The sequence below is a fragment of the Hemicordylus capensis genome, chromosome 2 (genome assembly GCF_027244095.1).
Source record: "Hemicordylus capensis ecotype Gifberg chromosome 2, rHemCap1.1.pri, whole genome shotgun sequence".
Classification (NCBI taxonomy): Eukaryota; Metazoa; Chordata; class Lepidosauria; order Squamata; family Cordylidae; genus Hemicordylus; species Hemicordylus capensis.
Genome location: NC_069658.1, coordinates 286,012,899 through 286,031,427, shown reverse-complemented (window position 1 = coordinate 286,031,427; position 18,529 = coordinate 286,012,899).

Sequence of the window (18,529 nt, the reverse complement as noted above, 5' to 3'; positions counted from 1 at the left end):
GGAATCTCACTCAGCCCTATCTTGGAGAAGCCAGGGAGGGAACTTGGAACCTTCTGCTCATGCCAGGGTGACCCCATCCCCTAAGGGGAGTATCTTACAGTAGGGGTCTGCATTTTGGAATTTTCTTGTTTCGATTTGTATCCAAATCGAAACATCCCCGTTTTGTTTTGTACCCAAATTTTCTGAATCCGAATCAGCCCTGTTTTGTTTTGTAGCCAAATTTTCCGAATCCAAATTGATTTGGATTTTTAAAAAGGGTCCCAGGGCAAAAAGAGTGGGTGGTGGTGGTAGTGTCCAATGGGTGGAAGCTACCACCCAAATTTCAGAGGAATTAGGCAAAGGGCTGATTTTTTTGTGAACTTTTTTTAAGTTTACACATCTGTAATAATTTTCCCATAGGGAATAATGGGGATTCCAGCAAATGTATTGCTTCAAATCAAGGGGAAAGGGATGACCCAGAGCAGAGTGTGGTGGGTGGTAGTGCCCAATGGGGGCAAGGAAACTTCCATAATTATTTCAAAGGAATTGGGCAAAGGGCTGATCTTTTGTGGTTTGTTGAAGTTTACGTGTCTTTAAGATTTCTCCCATAGGGAATAATGGAGGTTTCAGCAGCCCCCAAATTCCACTTGGGGGGCACTGGGGTTGCCCAGAGCAAGGGGTTGTGTAGTGCACATAGGGTGCCAACCACTCCCATACCCACAAGCCTGGGGGGTACTGGGTTTTGTTGTTTCTGAGGTGTTCATTGTAGATTCTCTGGTAGCATATGAGGTTTCCAGTGAAAAACAAGAATCCACTCTCATATGCTACCAGAGAATCTACACTCAGAACACTACAGAAACAGCAGAACCCAGCACCCCATGGGTTAGCAACCCTTCCCCTGGCCAATGTGGGGTCAGTAAAGAGTGGGAAGAAGCAATAGAGCCAATGGGGAACAAGGAGGGAATTGTCAGCAGGTCAGCCCATGATTTAGGTCACTGATCAGAAGGCTGGAAGGGTGGGAAATTCAAAGAGATGTCAAACACAAAATGGAGACTGACTCAGAGATCACCACAAAATGGAGGTCCGAAAGAACAAAACGTTTTGTAGCCGAAACAGGGACGTTTTGTTTTGTATACAAAACTTTTGGATCTGGAAAATTGGTGTTTTGTTTTGTCTACAAAACACCCGAAACAGGCTGTTTTGGGTACAAAACGTTTTGTATCCGAAACGTTTCGCACATCCCTATCTTACAGTGCTCACATGTAGTCTCCCATTAAGGCGGACCCTGCTTAGCTAAGGGGGAAATTCATGCTTGCTACCACATGACCAGCTCTACGCTCTTGTAGGATCTTTCCTATCCTACATGTGTGCACTTGATTTTACTTATCTAAATGAAAGATTTACCATTTGTCTTGGTTGAACTTCATCTTCCTGATTTTGGCCCATTTTTTAAGCCTGTCTGGGTCATTTTGAATACAAGTTATTGTATTGTATTGTATTTTTTCATTGATATCCTGCTCTTCCTCTGAGAAATGAAAATATTGAACAGCACATGGCCCAGGGCAGAGACCCATGGTGCTCTGATTGATACCTACCTCCATCCAGACTGAGATGGAACCACACCATTGGGTATGGTTTTTCATCTAGCTCTGAATGTGCTTAACAGTAGCATCATCTAGCCCACATTTTACCGCATTGTCAACAAGAATATCACAAGTTACTTTGTCAAATGCTTTGTCGAAATCAAGATATACTAGGTCCACACCATTTCTGTAATCTACTAAATTAGCAACTCTATTAAATTAAAAGGAGATAAGATCGCTCCAGTAAGACTTGTTCTAGACAAGTCTATGTTCTATGCTACCTCCTACTAATCACCACATTCTTTTCTAAGTGGCCAGAGACTGACTACTTAATAAACTGTTCTAGGAACTTGCCAAGTATTGGCATCAAGCTAACAGTCTGTAGTTTCCTGGCTCCTCTTTTGTCACCTTCCTGAAGATAGATATAACATTTAATCATCTCCTGTCTTTTGATATCTCACCCGTTTCCCAGGAGTTCTAAAACATTACAGAGTCAGATAGTGGTTATATGGTGACAAATGGTGCATAGCAGCAGTAGACCATCCGCCTCCATAGCATTTAATAATGCAGGGTTGCCTAGTGTGCACATGGGGAATGCCTTTTATCAGTCTCCTCTCTCCCCAGAAGCACACCTTCGCAGGGACTTTATTGTGGGTTGCAGGTTCACAGGGAATGCTCGGTGGGGAATGTGACCATTGAAAATCATCACACCCATGCATTAGGGGTGTGCATGAAACTGGCTGGTCCATAGCTTGTGTCATGCCAGCCATTCGAAGGCTCATTGTGCATGCGCGGCAGCCTCCAAAATGGCCTAATGGGCCAGTTTGTTTGTTTGTTTGTTTGTTTGTTTGTTTGTTAAATTCATATCCCACCCAAACATATGTCTCTGGGCGACTAACAATTAAAACGTATATCTCCACCCACAGTCTCCACCCCATAGCCCGCCTGAAAGCCAGTTTGAAATGGGTAGATAATCAGTTTCCTCCAAGATTGTCTGCAGCTCAGAGGCCACCACCCTCTCAATTACTTTGCCCAGCCACGGGAGGTTAGAGACAGGCCTATAATTGCTTAACTCTGAGGGATTTAATGCAGGCTTTTCTGCAATAAGTGCAGAAAAGAATTGCTTCTTTGCCGCACGTATTGCCTGAACATATATTTTAAAGTGTGCTCTATGTCGTAATCTGTTGGATTTGAGTCGAATCTTTCTCCACTTGCACTCCAGTCGCCTACCTTGCTGCTTCAGCCCCTGTAGATCTTCCGTATACCAAGGGGCCTATTTTGAAGTGGGTCGGAGGGAACGCTTAGGAGCAATTGTGTCTACTGTCCTGGTGAGCAACTTGTTCCAATTCTCAACCAGGGCATCAACAGGATCACTGGCAAAACCAACATTAAATCCTTCCAAGGCTTCTTGGAATCCTGCTGGATCCAATAATCTCTTTGGGCGGACCATTCTAATAGGCCCCTCGCCCCTGCAGAGGTGGAAAGTGGTTGTAATCCCTGCCTTAACTAGATGGTGGTCCGTCCATGACAATGGGGAAATCACAGGAGTCCCCACCCATGGAACACCACCCTGATCAAAATAAAAGACCAAATCAAGCATGTGACCTGCAGTGTGCGTTGGTCCAGAGACCATTTGGGATAGGCCCATAGTTGTCATGGCCGCTATGAACTCCTGAGCTGCTCCAGACAGATTGGTCCCGAAATGAACATTGAAGTCCCCCAGCACCAGAAGTCTGTGAGACTCCAATGCAAGTCCCACAACCAAGTCCGTGAGCTCAGTAAGGGACTCAGTTGGGCAGTGGGGTGAACGGTACACCAACAAAAGTCCCAATCTATCCCTGGTCCCCAAACTCAAGTACACACATTCAATATGGTCCGATACCCTAACTGGGACCCTTGTAAGGGAAATATCATCCTTATAGATCACAGCCACTCCACCTCCCCACCCACGTCCCCTCACCTGCTCCTCTACAGAATATCCTGGAGGGAGAAGCTGGGACCAAACTGGACCACTAGCCTCCCTCAACCAAGTCTCAGTAATACACACCAGGTCGGCCCCTTCATCCATAATCAAATCTCAGATGAGCTCTGGCTTATTTTGGACCAACCTGGCATTGCAGAGGAGCAAGGTGAGGCTATGTGGGTTGTTGGTAATGCTCCCCGAGGTCAAAGAGCTGGCAGGACAGTTGGAAGGGGAGACAGCTATTAAATTTCTGACCACCCTTCCCCTGGAACGGCCTGCTGACCTGCCAACATTACTTCTTCTATTCCCCACCACCACAGGAATAGCTGCCCCACATTCAATGAAGGCGCCCCCTGTTTCCCATCTCCAGGCAGACCCAAACACATTACCCAATCTCAGTGACAAAGCTGGCACACTTACTGCTGCAACTCCCCAAACAGTCAAACTGAAGAGAGTGCAGCCCAACCCTCAGCCTTACACCGAAGGCTGGCACCAAAGGCCGGCTGGCTTTGGCGGCCGCCTACAGGCTGGCCGCACCATCGGCTATGCTGCCTGCCACAGCCCTTCCCTTAAATAGCCCCCTGAGTCCTTCCTCTCACAAAGGACCCTGGGTAGGGCAGATGTGAACAATCAGTGGTTGCAGGTGTTGAAGCATTGGCACTTGGGGAAGGAAGGATCCCAATTAAGCAGCAGGTCTGTGCTGGGCTCAGTTGGTCTGTCCAGCAAACGAAGGGTGGGGAAGAGCTCCCAGTTGTCCGGCAAAGGAGGCTTGATAATAAAAAGCCAAAGCTCATCTCCTCCGGTCCTCCCTTTTGAAAGGAAGGGAGGCCAGCCGTGGGAGGGGGGACTTCCACAGACCCCCACCACCACTTTGGAGACCCCCTCTAGAGGGGGTACGTTTAATTTCTTTTTTTTAAAAAAAAAACCCACTCGTTAACTCCCCAAACAGGCCGGGAGGGGTTGGTCCGGGGTCGGACTGAACAGGGGGTGTTTTGGAACCGAACTGTTTCGATGTCGAACACATTTGATGTCAAACCTGTTTGCACATCCCTACTATGCATGTAGGAAAAGTGATGGGCAACATTTTTCTTGTGAGAGAAGACAGGTGCAAAATAAGCATTAAATAACATTGCTTTTTCTCCAATGCCCACTACCATTTTGCTATCTTCTCCAAGCAACAGATCTACTGCTTCCTTGTCTATCCACTTCTTTCCGATAAATTCAGAGAAACACCTTTTGTTGTTTTTGACAATATCTTGCAAACTTCAGCCCATTCTGAGCTTTAGCTTTCCTGACACAATTCCTAGACATGAAGGCCACTCTTATACTCTTCCTTGGTTATATACTCTGCCTTCCATTTTCTAAACATGTCATTTTTGTTTCTCAGCTGTTTCAGAGCACTCTCTCTGTGTCCAAACTGATTTCTGAAGATGTCTTTCATGTTTCCTTCTCATGGAAATGATTTGTGCTAGTACCTTCAGTAACCTGATCTTCAGAATCTCCTATTCCTGTTTGATTCTTTCCTCCTTTAGGGTTTTTAGCCATGGAACTCTACCTAATTTTTCTCTGAGCTCATTACAACCAGCTTTCCTGAAATCCGAGTACACACTTGACTTCCTTCAGTTTATCCTGCACTTGATATCATTAATTCCAAAGTGGTTTTGGTGCTTCCAAGATTGGGACCCTTAGGGAACCCCTTTTTGTCAGTTCTCCAATTTCCTTTCCTCCCCTGAGGCCTCAGAGTCCACTGGGGAGAGGATTTGCCACACCTGAGTTCCTCCTCCAGCCAGGTGAATTCTTTGTTGAGCCTTTCCCTGGAGGACCTCAACCTCCCTTCTTTGTGTCTGGAAGAGTTGCCTTCAGCACTGGCCTGTTCTCCCTAAATAACTCGAAGAAGCTGGAAGTCCCGCCCCCAGGGGCGATTCTGGTTTTATCAGCACCAGGCACAGCGCTGCAGTGTTTAGCCCCACCGTGGAGACATCCAGAGGCCCAATGCCGTCCAATGCCATGGCAGCTCATGCCTCGGCATCAGGACATATCCGGATTGCCCCACTCTTCACCTTGTGTTTCTCAGGCTCCACTGCCACTGCCTGCAGCTCAATGGATGTGCCCGAGAAAGAAGGGGTTCCTGCTGCCACCGAGGCCAGCCTGAGGATGCTTGAGTCCCTCACACCTGGTGTGACAAAACCCCACTAGATGGCATGGAGATTTTTCCCAAGGTTTCCGCATTTTAACTTCATCAATCATTTATTGTTGGTCATGACTTAGTCCTGGATAGCCAACCCCTTTCCCCATTTTTAATATTCAGAAAGATGAATTTGTCAGCAAGGCAGGTCAAGAATTTATTGTACCTTGCACTCTCGGTAGAGATAGAGGTTTTTCTCATGACCAAATGGGAGCAGCAACCTTCCTTCCCACTACCACATGACCAGAGCCCAATCAGGACTCCGCTGTTGGCACGCACACACAAACAACATAGTGGTGAGCCCAGTGACAATTGGGGGGAAGAAGCCAGGGCCGCCAGGGAAAGGGCTGTTTAGAGTTCAGAACAAAACAACCCCGTGACAAAAGAACACTTGATTTGTATGATAAGCCAACCAAGGAACAAGGAGAAGATTGCAAGCCTATCGGAAGCCAGTCCCAGAACACCAATCAGTGATGGGAAAACAGGCCTCCAAAATGGTCCTGGAACATTGATGCTTCTAGCACCATTTTGGAGGCCTGTTTTTCCCTCATATTGGTTTTCTGGCACTGGCTTCTGATAGAATTGCGATCTTCACCTTGCTTCTTAGTTGACTTGTCATCATACAAATGGAGTGTTATCATGCGAAACTCTGCCCCCATTGGCTGGGGGGCTGGAGAAGGGAGGAGGAGCCCCAAAAGATGGGATTTAAATTTTTATTCAAAGGGAGAGCCCCTATAGTGTGCCCCTCTTGAAAAGGATACATCAGGAGGAGAGGAGGCAGGAATCAAGGAAGGTTTAATCCCCCCCCCACCTTAGCACTGATTATAATATGCTGTGCTATTGCTGCTATAACTATCTGGTTTTGCTGGCTCTCAGATTGACAAGGCAGTACTTGGGTGTCTGTCATCCTTGAGTTGTGGTTTGTTTTATTTATGAGATAGTGCTGTGGTGAGAAATGGGCAGTGACAGAGTGCTCCCTCCCTCCCTCATATATATATATATATATATATATATATTCCTTGATGATTGCTGAGATGAGCTCAACGTCTGGCCTTGAGACTAATTTGTGTTTCACTCACTGCTCTGTTCTGTTCTGCAGTGTGCATTGCAAGGTGTACTCAGTCAAAAGGTGACTATTGCTTTAGTTCTGCTTATAGCTATGCTTGCTGTGAAGTAAGGGTGCTGTTGTGGTAGTTGTTGCAATGCTAGGAAGTAAGGAATAATAATTGTGTGAGAGAGAGGAACTTGTGCCAATGATGTTACTGCAGTGCATCACTGCGGCTGGCTGTGATTGTGGGTCAGTGATTCTCTTTTGGCAATTTTTGGACTATGTTTGAAATTTGTGTTCTGTGTTGGGAGAGACAGATTCCCTTTTACTGTGTGCTTATGCAGCCTTTTTCAAGGCATGATTGAAAATTGCCTTGCTAATTGCAATGTAAAACTTGTCTGTGCACTCTGAGTGCAATTTCATTTGGCCATAGGGAACAAAGGGGAAGCTTGAAACACCCCACTGTTCCACATGAGTACCTCCTAGGGACACCAAAGTTGGTTGTGTGGTAGGGCATGATGGGTGCTACCTACCACCCAACCCACAAAATAAATGGGCAAGTGGGCTATATAAACAAATTTTTAACCTTTCCCCCAAACCCCTATATGATCTTATGGAGGTTTTAAGGCCTTTGCACATTTCTTTTGTGGGTTAGGTGATAGGTAGCACCCATCATGCACTACCATACAACCAACTTTGGTTTCCTTAGGAGATACCTGTAATTTGAATATAGTACTTGAGTCTCATCCCACCAACTTTCAGTGATATCAGTCAGGTCATATTTGCCTTCCCATGTTAGAATTTAAAGGGGAGATATAAGAACCATCTTCAAATATTAATCTCAAGACCAGACATGAAGCTCATCACAGCAAATATTGCCGAGAGAGCTGCCACTGTATACACAGAAGAAGGAGCAGACTAATTCTCTGTTGCTCTTGATGGCAAGTCTAGAACCAATGGGTTGAAACTACAAGAAAGCAGACTTATAGCAGACATTAGGAAACATTTCCTAACTGCAAAAGCAGTTCAACAGTGTAACAGCCTCCCTCGTGCAGTGGTTGTCTCTACTTTGCTAGAGGTTTAAAAAAAAAGCTAGATGGCCATCTATGAGGGATGCTGTAGCAGTTTTCTTCACAGAGCAGGGGGGTGAACTAGAAGACCTCCAAGGTCCCTTCAAATTCTGAAATTCTGGGGCTCACATCCAGACTAGAGATGTGAAGAAGAGCTCAATCGCAAATTGGGCTGCCGTGAACTGGGATGCTTCAAGCACTTTGATCGCGAACCGGACTGCCCTTCAAGAAAGGGGGCCGGTCCGAGATTGACCCAAATCGAATCCGGTTCAAAGCGAACCAGTTCGACAATCTGAACGTCTATGGCAGGAGGCCTTAGGCATGATTTTGGAGGGCTGTTGTCTTGTTATTTTCCCCTTGATGATCAGTTTTCTGCCTATGCCTTCTGATTGGCTTGCAATCTCCTTCCTTTTTGGCTGGCTTGTTCTCATTCAAAATCAAGTTTTGTCAGGACAACTCTGCTCCCATTGGCTGTAGGAGGGGAGGGATGAGGGAGGGGGAGCTAAAAGGAGGGAGCTTAAAGCTGTGTGGTTTGGTTTGGTTGTGAAATAGCGAGGAATTGACACAGTGGCAGCTCTCTCTCTCTCTCTCTCTCTCTCTCTCTCTCTCTCTCTCTCTCTCTGATATTTTTTGAGCTCCGTATGGTTGACGTTGCTCTTGTTGAGCTTGTTGGTGGCTATATGCTGTGGTCTCTTCTAGGGACACCAAAGCAGGTTCGGTGGTAGGCCATTGGTTCAGTGGTCAGTCATTGATCTACTGACCCAGATAAAATTCAAAAATGCATTAAAAATCATCTGATTGCCCAGATGTTTTGCAGGTTGGGTGGTAGGTTAGAGTTCTCCATTATTCCCTATGGGTGAACCACTTTGAACCAGTTTAAGTTGGTTTGTTGAACTGACAAGCCCAACTGAACAATTTGATTGAACTGGTTCACAAACCCCGCGATCCGGTTCAAATTTGGTTTTATTTCTGATTGAGCCACAGTAAACAGTCCATGCACACCCCTAATCCAGACATAAGTTACTCAACAGTACTATCCAAGATTTTTTCTTTAATTTAAAAGACTGCTTGATTTCAATATGAACTCCATAGAGTTATTTAGTCTGGGTATCAGCCTCTTATTCTTTAGGGTTCACCTGGGAACTGCATAATTGTTGCAAGAATAAGTTAGAACAAAAGTCACATTATACCACACAGCAGAAATTCATAGTCCCTGTTTAACTAAGAAATACTCATCTTGTTTTTCAAACAAGCCCCACCAAAGTTAAATATTTTTAAATACCTAATATGACATGATCTTCAGATCATTATTATGCGTATATGAATTGGGCCAAAGTCATACAAGACAAATACAGACGTAAGCTAATTGTTAATAAGTACTCTGAATTTCAGCAAATTGATAGTTTGTCTAATCAAATGTCCCCCATCAAAATTAAATTTCCTGATGAAGAATTATCCAATTCTTAGTGATTTCTGAAATGCTAATATAATAGCATTCTAAATCCTTCATAGTCTGTTGGTATCACGGCAGGGAGTGCTTATTTTTCAAGAACTGAAATGTTATTGAATATATTTTACCTTGCACAACTAGAAATCCCCTGAACAGGTGGCATTTTCAGGCTTTCAGAATGAATGTTAAATGTCAAATAGGAAAAGGTAACAATTAGAAGATACTGTATTTTGCTGCATAAACAAAGCAAAAGCCCTTTTAGTCAAGTGAACTGTCTCATTTCAGTCTGTCTGCATTCTCCAAGGCTGTGCCTTTGCCCTATGTCTTGGACATTTACTGAAGCTTGGCAACACTAGATGGTGAATGAAACAATAGTTTTCGATATGACAGCACACTGCATTTTATGGTCCACTGCCAAAACAGCCATTCAAAGCATTTACTCATTTCCTCGATGTCTATCAGTCAAATTATTTTGGCTTTAGCAATGATGTTGAATCAGATAGTTTAAAAACCAGTTTGATTGTTTTGATAGATAAGGAGAACAAAATTAAGCTATGGTTTGGGTTGTACCTGTAGTAGTAATCCTCATATTCAGAGGACAGCACGCATTTGAAACAGGCAGTGTACAAGCATTAGTAGAGCTGCAGTTAACATTTTGCAAATGTGATAGTTCACCTTGACTGAACCATATGCAGAAATCCAAAAGGTGCCAACAGTTCCAATAAGACTAGTAGACATTTTCAGTCTGGGTTTGGAACATCTACAGGTTGTGATCTTACTCTGCTGAAATAGAAATTTGAAGCAAATTTGAGGGTTCTTCAGGGAAAACATGTGAGGAATTTTGTAAAATCTGTCCCAGTTTACAGCTGCCATTTTTTTAGTATCATATTGTACTGGACAGTGAAAAGAACAGTCGCTGCATATATGGAATCATATTGATGAATTTATAAAGTGCCATTGGTGTTGACTCTTAGCAATGACATAGATAGATTCTCTCCAGGATGATATGTCTTCAACTTGGCCTTTAAGCTCTCTCAGTGGTGCATTCATTGCTGTTGTAATCAATTCCATCTACCTTGCTGCTGGTCGTCCTCTTTTATCTTTCCTTCAACTTTCCCCAGCATTATGGACTTCTCAAGGGAGCTGAATCTCTGCACAATGTGTCCAAAGTATGATAGTTTGAGCCTGGTCATTTGTGCCTTGAGTGAAAATTCTGGATTGATTTGTTCTATGATCCATTTTTTTGTTTTCCTGGCTGTCCATAGTATCCTCAAAAGTGTTCTCCAGTACCAAAGTTCAAAAGCATCAGTGCTTTTTCAGCTTTCAGCATCCATAGAATGTCACAGGAAAAACCATTGTCCAAATGATTCTAATCTTTGTAGGTGTAGACATGTCATGGCATCTAAATATCCTTTTCAAGACCTTCACTGCAACCCTACCAAGTTCTAGTCTGTGGCGTATTTCTTGATGCTGGATCCTTTACTGTCGACAGTTGATCCTAAAAGGCAGAAGCTATCCACCACTTCAATGTCTTCATTGTCAATTCTGAGGTTGGTTGCTGTACCTGTTGTCATTAGTTTAGTCTTCTTTACATTTAGTGATAGTCCAATTTTTTTCACTGTGCTCCTTGACATTCATTACTAGAGCTTGCAGATCATCCGCATTCTCAGCTATCAGAGAGGTGTCATCAGCATAGCACAGGTTATTGATGTTTCTTCCTCCGACTTTATAGCCACACTATATGGAATCATATAGAAAGTATATAATAAGCAGTATAGCCATCACTGGTATACCAGCCACCACTGAGACCAGTTGTGTGCTATGTGAAAATAACAGCAATGGAAAGAGGAAGTGAAAAACCTAATAATGGTAGCCTTTCTGGCCTCTGTGTTTGCACTATGGCCATTTGAGTGGTCAGCACCACCACACAAATGGCTCCTTGAACGTTCTGGATCACAAAATGTCTCCTTGAACGTTCCAGCCAAAACAGAATCATTTTGTTTGGAACAGGACCCCCTTTTCAAGGGTGTTCTGTTCCAAGCTCAGAACACTCAGAATGCCCCATTTTTAGTAGGAACATTCTGAAAACAGAACATTCTGCACATGCCTAGTTAAAATTACCCCCCATAACCTGCTCCTGATAGGCACTGTGGAGCTCTTGATAGGCACTGTGGAGCTAGAAAAGTTTCCTGTAGAAGCATCCCCAAATGTCTCCCCAGTGTGTGGGTGCATGCCTAGATAGGATGTTGGCCATATTAAAACAGAGAAGAACCTGACATTCTGCCACTATGCAAGTTTGGTCCCTTTTGCTCTTTGACTAAAAATCTAAAAGGATGAAGAATAAACTGAATGACCTGTATGCTATTTAATTTTTTCAAGAATCATAGGAATTTGTTTTGTGATGAATAAATATTAAATAGGTCCCCTTGTTTCAATTTTATTTATATTTTAAAAATCCCAACTTTCTGTAAGCATTCAAGATAGCGAACAAAGCTGATTTAAAATCATATCAGATTAAACATATATAATTAATAAGCCACAAAAATGCCTAATAGCAGAGATGGCAAAATAGAACCTTAAAACTTATCAGCTAAGATTAAAAGCCAGCCTGAATTGAAATGATTTCAGAAGGCATTTAAAACAATAAAAAGAGAAGGCTAGGCAGATCTCCCAGAGCAGGAAATTACTTTAGTGTATGTCACAGTAAAGGCCTTATCCTGCATACCCACCAACAACAGCAGAGGAACTCAGTGGCCAAGCTTATATGGGAGCAGGTGGCTGTTTAGGTATTTGGAGCTGACCCAATTCACAAGTCTAAAGGTAACCTTGAATTAAGCTCTGGAATGTACTGGAAGCCAGTACAGCTGGAGCAGTGATACCCGATTGGCACCATTAGTCAGGCTGTTGGCCTTACTCAGCCATTTAACTGCCGCATTCTACACCAGTTGAAGTTTCCAGACATTTTTCAAGGCCCAGCCCCTATTATACAGTAGTACCGGCCTGCTCAACATCAGCCCTCCTGCAGTTGTTGGCCTACAACTCCCATATTTGGCCACTTGGCTATTGGCCACTGTGGCTGGGGATTATGGAAGCTTTAATCCAAAAATAGCTGGGGGGGGGGATTGAGCAGGCCTGCAGCAGTACAATATTAAGGTAATTATAGCATAGGTTAATTAGCATGATTGTAGACACTGAGGCTAGAGAGGGCTGGGGGAAAGGCAGGAGCCTGCCTTCCTCCCCGCCACATAATCCGAGCCTGCAGAGGGCTCTTCCACTTGCGTGACCATATGAGTGGTGTGGTGGTAACCGGCATAGTGACCAAGAGGCAGGGGAAGACAACCCAGTCACTAGATATCCCACAATGCACCATGCAGGTAGCATGGTGCACTGGGATATCCCTGGCTACTGGGATGTGCCTTCCTTCCAGATCTCTGGTAAATATGGCTGCTGGCAGCCCATTCACCCACATGACTGGGCAGTGAGGTTGGAGGCATATGAGCATCCTCCTACTTCACTTTTAGCCTGGGTTTCAAACCTGAGCTACGCATTTGTCGAGCACCAGGATCAGGAGCATTCCTGGCACTCCTCACAACCAGCCTTACCTAGGTTAGCACTGCCCTACCCAAGTAGGGCTGGTCGTGAGAAGGACCCCCATATATCACTGTTGGCACATCTGCCTTTTCAAACAATGGGTAGTTGCTGACATGCCTCACAGAGAAACATTGGTGTTAGAGACCTGCTGGGACTGCTGCACTTGAAAGGCAGCCCCAAATGTGTAGTACAATGAGGCAGCTATAGAATGAATTGAAACTGCTTCTAGGCAGTCACACAGCAATCTTTCAATTGGAAACAATGGAAATAGCACTGTGTGACTGCCTGGAAGGAATTTAAAATCATTCCACGGCTGCCCCATCATGCTGTTCCATTGGGGCTGCCTTTCAAGATGTAGTGTAGCTGCAGCAATCCCTAATGCTGGTGTTGTGCTGTGCAGAATGCAAGTCACCTTTTTAAAAACTCTTCAGAAATGAATGCACGCCCCACAAGTGTTCTATTGATGGAAATGGGGATTTTGTAATTCTCAATTGCAATGAATGATACAGTCAAATAAATGAATAAAATCTGATATTACCTGTAACCTACATTTGAAATTAAGGGCTGGAAGTTTCTGCACTGGTTTCATACTTGATTTCTGAACTTTAAGTGATTTTACTGCAGTAATCTGTGTGGCAGAATGCCCCTCCCCCAGCCTCATTGCCGTGGGGAGGGTGATTTGTCCCAGCCCGGCAACGGGCCAAGAAGACGCTGATTGGTTCTCGGGCCGGGGGGGCGGGGTTTGACAGCCGTTTTCGGCGTCTTCCCGCCCAAAGCCCCAGTCCGGCCCGAGACTTTGACAAGAGAGGAGCTCTGTTTGCGAGCTCCTCTCCTTCAGTTTGTGGGGCCCTGATCGGCCCGGGTGACGTGGGACTGGTTCGAGTCGGGGATCGATCAGCTGGGTGGGCGGTCGGCGGCGGCGGCGGTAGTTTGGGCCAATTCGGCCCGTACTCTGGCCACGCGGGGGCAGCTTCTTTGGCCCGGGATCGGGCCTTGTGTTGGGCGGTTGGGTGGGTGGTCGGCGGCGGCGGCAGCAGTAATTTGGCCCGATTCGGCCATTAATTTGGCCATGTGGGGCGGCAGAGGTGGCCGATTTTGGCCGTTGGGGGCCGAGGATCGGGCCGCAGTTGGGGCTGGGTTCCGGCAGCTGGGAGGGCGGTCGTCGTCATCGTCGGCAGCATTTTGGGCTGATTCGGCCCGTTATCAGGCCATTTAGGGTGTCCTGGGGGTGGCTCTGGTCACGTGGGGTGGCTGCATTGGCGGTGGGCCCAAGAGGGGGCGTCGGGTAGGCCTAGGGATCTGGCTCTTGGGGCCTACTGGCCATTTTGAGTGGCAGGGGGGGCCTGCTGTAGACTTGTATTGGGCTTTTGGGGGCGTTTGACTGGTTTTGGGTGGTCTCCGGGCCGGCTGGGTGTGGCTTCCTCTGTGGGAGTGCGGCAGTTGTTGCATAAATTTCTTTCAATAAATAAATAAATATATATATTTGTTTTTGTAAAAATAAAATAAAGTAAAAATAAAATAATAATAAAATAAAAACAAAAACTGAAATAAAAACAACAAATTCTCATTATGCCTGGGGTGGAGTGCTTTGGGATTATGCCTCCCAAGAAGGCAAAAGGGAAATCTGGAGGCCAGACAGTCAAGCCACCTAAGCGACCTGCGTCGGATGAGGATGATGAGGAAATGATACTCATTAGGGGAATGATTCAGTGGATGGAAGCTTTGGAGCATGCCAGGGCGCTGCCCCAGGACAAAGGGGCAGGGCCTTCTGGTGTGGGGGGCAAGCCCCTTAGGCAGACGCGGGGGGCTGTGAGGACTCAGTTAATTAACTTTTTATCTGCCAGATTGAAGGTCCTGGAAGGCGGAGCAGTTCCTACTGGGTCAGTCGGTCTCAGCGTCCCGTGTGCACAGCCTGTTGTGGTTACAGACGATGCAGTGGTCCCGGTGGAGGTGCAGCAGGGAGAGTGGCCTTCAGCAGTGGTGGAGGCGCCATCTGTCATTCAGCTGGGTGAGCTTGGACCTGTTGCACCACACGGTGGTACCGGCCAGTGGCCACTGTTTCCCTGGCCGATATCAGCCACCGGGGGTTGGGGCTCTGCCCCTTGGGAGGTCCCTTACACATGTCCAGGGGGGTTGGCGGGTCCGATGCCAGGAGTAGGGCCTAGCTCTCAAGGGGTAGCTGAGCAGGTGTGGCAAGGTGCCGTGCCACCGTCCGGGGGACCCATGATGATGCCCACGCAGGATGCAGGTTGGTATCCAAGGGGGGTTCTACCTACACCACAGCATTCCCCCTACGGGGCCGTGGGGTTGCCTTTGGGAGATCACCTCTTACCGGCTACTAGGGAGCAAATATTGAAAGGGGAGTACGTGGACATCTTCTCTTTGTTATTTAGGGAACCCGAAGTGAAGCACAAGGAGGGTGAGTCCTGCAAGGACCACGTAGTGACAAAACGAAAGCCGGTCGAGAAATCATGGAACAACTGGCTTTCGGGGTTTACAATTTACATGGGGGTGATCCTTCAGGCACAGCCGGCTAGGGCCCTAGCGTTGGTCAAGTATCTTGACATTATTCAACGGGCGGTGTCGGACTTCGTGGGCACTGCAATGGGTTCAACCCCAGTTGGTTTGCTGGGAGTTCAATTGCAGTGGCCGCTGTAAGTTCAAGCATGCGTGTAGCCTCTGCGGTGCCGAGCACCCGAGCTCTTCCTGCCCCAGGGCGCAGGGCGGGGGGCGGGAGCAAAGCCAAGGTTTGATGGTGGTAGAAAGGGGGGCCCCCTGAACCCCCTCTGGGTACAGGGGCCCAGCCCAGTTAGGTTGGACGTTCTGGAGCAGCTGTTGTTTGATTACCCTAATCGGGGGGCCACGGCCTTGTTGAGTTTCGGGTTCAGGGAGGGCTTTAGGATCCCTTCCTTATCACGGAGGGTGGCTGTCATGGCCAGTAACCTTGAATCCGTTAAAAGGATGGAGGCGGTGGTGTCGGAAAAGATAAGCAAAGAGGTGGCAGCTGGGAGGGTGGCTGGACCTTTTGATCAGCCCCCCTTTGACAATTTGAGGATATCCCCACTGGAAGTGGTCCCCCCCCCAAGAAAAGACTCCAGGCGAGTATCGCCTCATACACCACCTGTCCTATCCCAGAGGGGGTTCGGTTAATGATGGGATCCCGGAGCATTTATGTTCGGTTCGTTATACATCCTTCAACGCAGCTGTTCACATGGTAAGGAGTCAAGGGGTTGGGGCGTTACTGGCTAAGTGACCCAGAGATCATGCCGGCAGCCCTGTGGCGGCTTGGCGCATAGCTGTGCTGCAGGCCATCACAGTACCAGGGTTAGTTATCGGGCAAAGGTTGGGCCGTTCGTGGCATTCAGGAGAAGAGAGGGCCTTGTGGAAGCGTGGCCGGTGCCTGTGGAACATGTAATGCAGTTCCTGGTGTCTCTTTATGGGGCAGGTAAGGCAGTCTCTACTATGGGAGGCTACGTCTCCGCTCTGGCTTTCGAGGCCCAGGCGCAGGCGGTACAGGATGCTACAGGTGATCCTAGAGTTAGGAGAATGCTTGAGGGTTGGGCGCGGCAGCAGCCCAGGGGCCCGGACAAAAGGAAGCCACTGACGTTAACTGTGGTTGCAGCCCTAGTTTGCCATTTAACTACCTGTTGTTCTTCCCCTTGGGAAGCTACGTTGTTGAAGGCCGCTTCTTTAGTTTCCTTTTGGGGGGCTTTTAGGCCCAGCGAGGTTTTACCTCGGGGTAGGCATTCACCTTCAGGGCATTGCCTGCAGTTTGGGGATATGTCGTTGGATGGCCTGGGGGTCACGCTGCTCCTCCGCAGTTCTAAGACCGATCAGAGTGGGAAGGGTCAAGTGATTCACCTACATGCTGCCTTGGACCCGGGGATGTGTCCAGTTGCAGCTTTGAGGCAGTATGTGGCGGGTGGCCCCAAGACATCTGGGTGCCTGTTTGTTCATGAGAAGGGGGATCCCTTGACCCAGTATCAGCTATGGGCTGTTTTGAGGAAGGCTATGCCCTGTGCTGGGGTGTCTGAGTTCGGGTATAGCCTGCACTCCTTTAGAATTGGGGCAGCTACTACAGCTAGCAGCTTGGGCCTGGAGGCAGGGCAGGTGCGGAGGATTGGGCGTTGGAAGTCCGATGCGGTCTTACGCTATGTGCGCTGATGCAGCACGGTAGCGGTCGTTTGTTATCTGTTTGTTCTTTTGACAGGTGCTGGCGGGGCGGCGGCTCCAGTACGTGTGCTCCTGTGTGGCCATTTGTTGGTTTTTTGGGCATACAAGAGGGCCAGCGCCTCACATTTTGGGACCCAACTCGGTCTGGGACAGCGGTCCAGGGTGTCTTGTTTGGGTATGCGGGGGATGCTCTGGGGGCAGTTGCTCCCGACCTTGTGGGATTATATAGATAGGTGCTCCTGTCCAGATGTTTTGGTACTGCACTTGGGTGAGAACGACTTGGGCAAGCGAACAGGGCTCTCCATCATTGAGGAATTGTAGGTGAGTGGTGGGGCAGGAAGGCCAAGCTAGGCTGACCTACCTGTGTGGCAGGGACAGTGCGGGTTTAGTTGGAAAATAGTGGGTCTAACATCGGTGAGCACCCTTGGATGGTTTAATGGGTGATTGGTCAATCGCTCCCTTGTGGCTTGTGCAGCCCAGGGATGAAGATTCACCACGAACCGGCTTCAGGACTTTGCAGATCCTTGGGCTGCGTGGTCCGGGGTATGCAAATGCCTAGCAGGTTCCAGGCCCTCATTTGGGGGTTGGTAGAAAGGAGATGGATCAGGCCAGCGCCTGATGCTCTCCTGAGCCAGGGTGTGTCGCCCAAGCATGGTTCAGGGGAGGACCGGGGTGTCCGAACCTGGCCATTGCTAGGTCCCGCACTGTCTTGGGTGGGGGAACATCCCTACCTGGTTCGCTTGCTCACTGTTGATTAAGTTAATAAAGTTATGACCAGTTTCACCCAACAAATTGTGTCAGTGTCTTCTTGGGCTGGGGTCTGGGGACAAAGGTGTTTTTTTTTTAATTTGCTGTCAGTCATACTTGCTCTGGAGGTGTTGGGTTAGCTGGCAAGGACTGGTGCTTAGCAACCATCAGATTGCCTAGAAGTGCCATAAAAAGTCCTACTAGTTATGGGTTTGATTCTCGTATTGCTTCTAATTTCCACCTTGGTCTTTCTCCTAAATATCCTAGAAAGTTCAAGATGGTTTGTATGTATTCACTAATGGGTGAAGACATTCCCAGTAGAGCAATACTGTGATCTTCTTGTTGTCTATCATTATTCTATTTGACTTTAGCCCTTTTACCATTGTTCTATAGAGGGGAAACCCTATAATTAATGAGGGATTTGTTCTCCATGATGAAGGTAGTTACAGAAAACATTTCTTGCTAATTATGAATAAATGAATTGACCAGGGCAAATCTATTTTCTCATGAAGATCTCTCTGTCATCCCAGCTGTGTAACTGGTATCGTACTACTTCAATTAATGTGTGTCTTACAAGCAAAATAGGATCCAGGCTTGGTTAGTGGTAGAATAGTCCACAGTGGCCATTTTTGTTTTAAAAGGATGCTCATAACCTGGTGTCCTTGGGAGAACAAATGTCCCTTTTGGGACCTTGAAGGTCTTGAAGACATGTAAATATTCCCACATTATGCAGAACACAC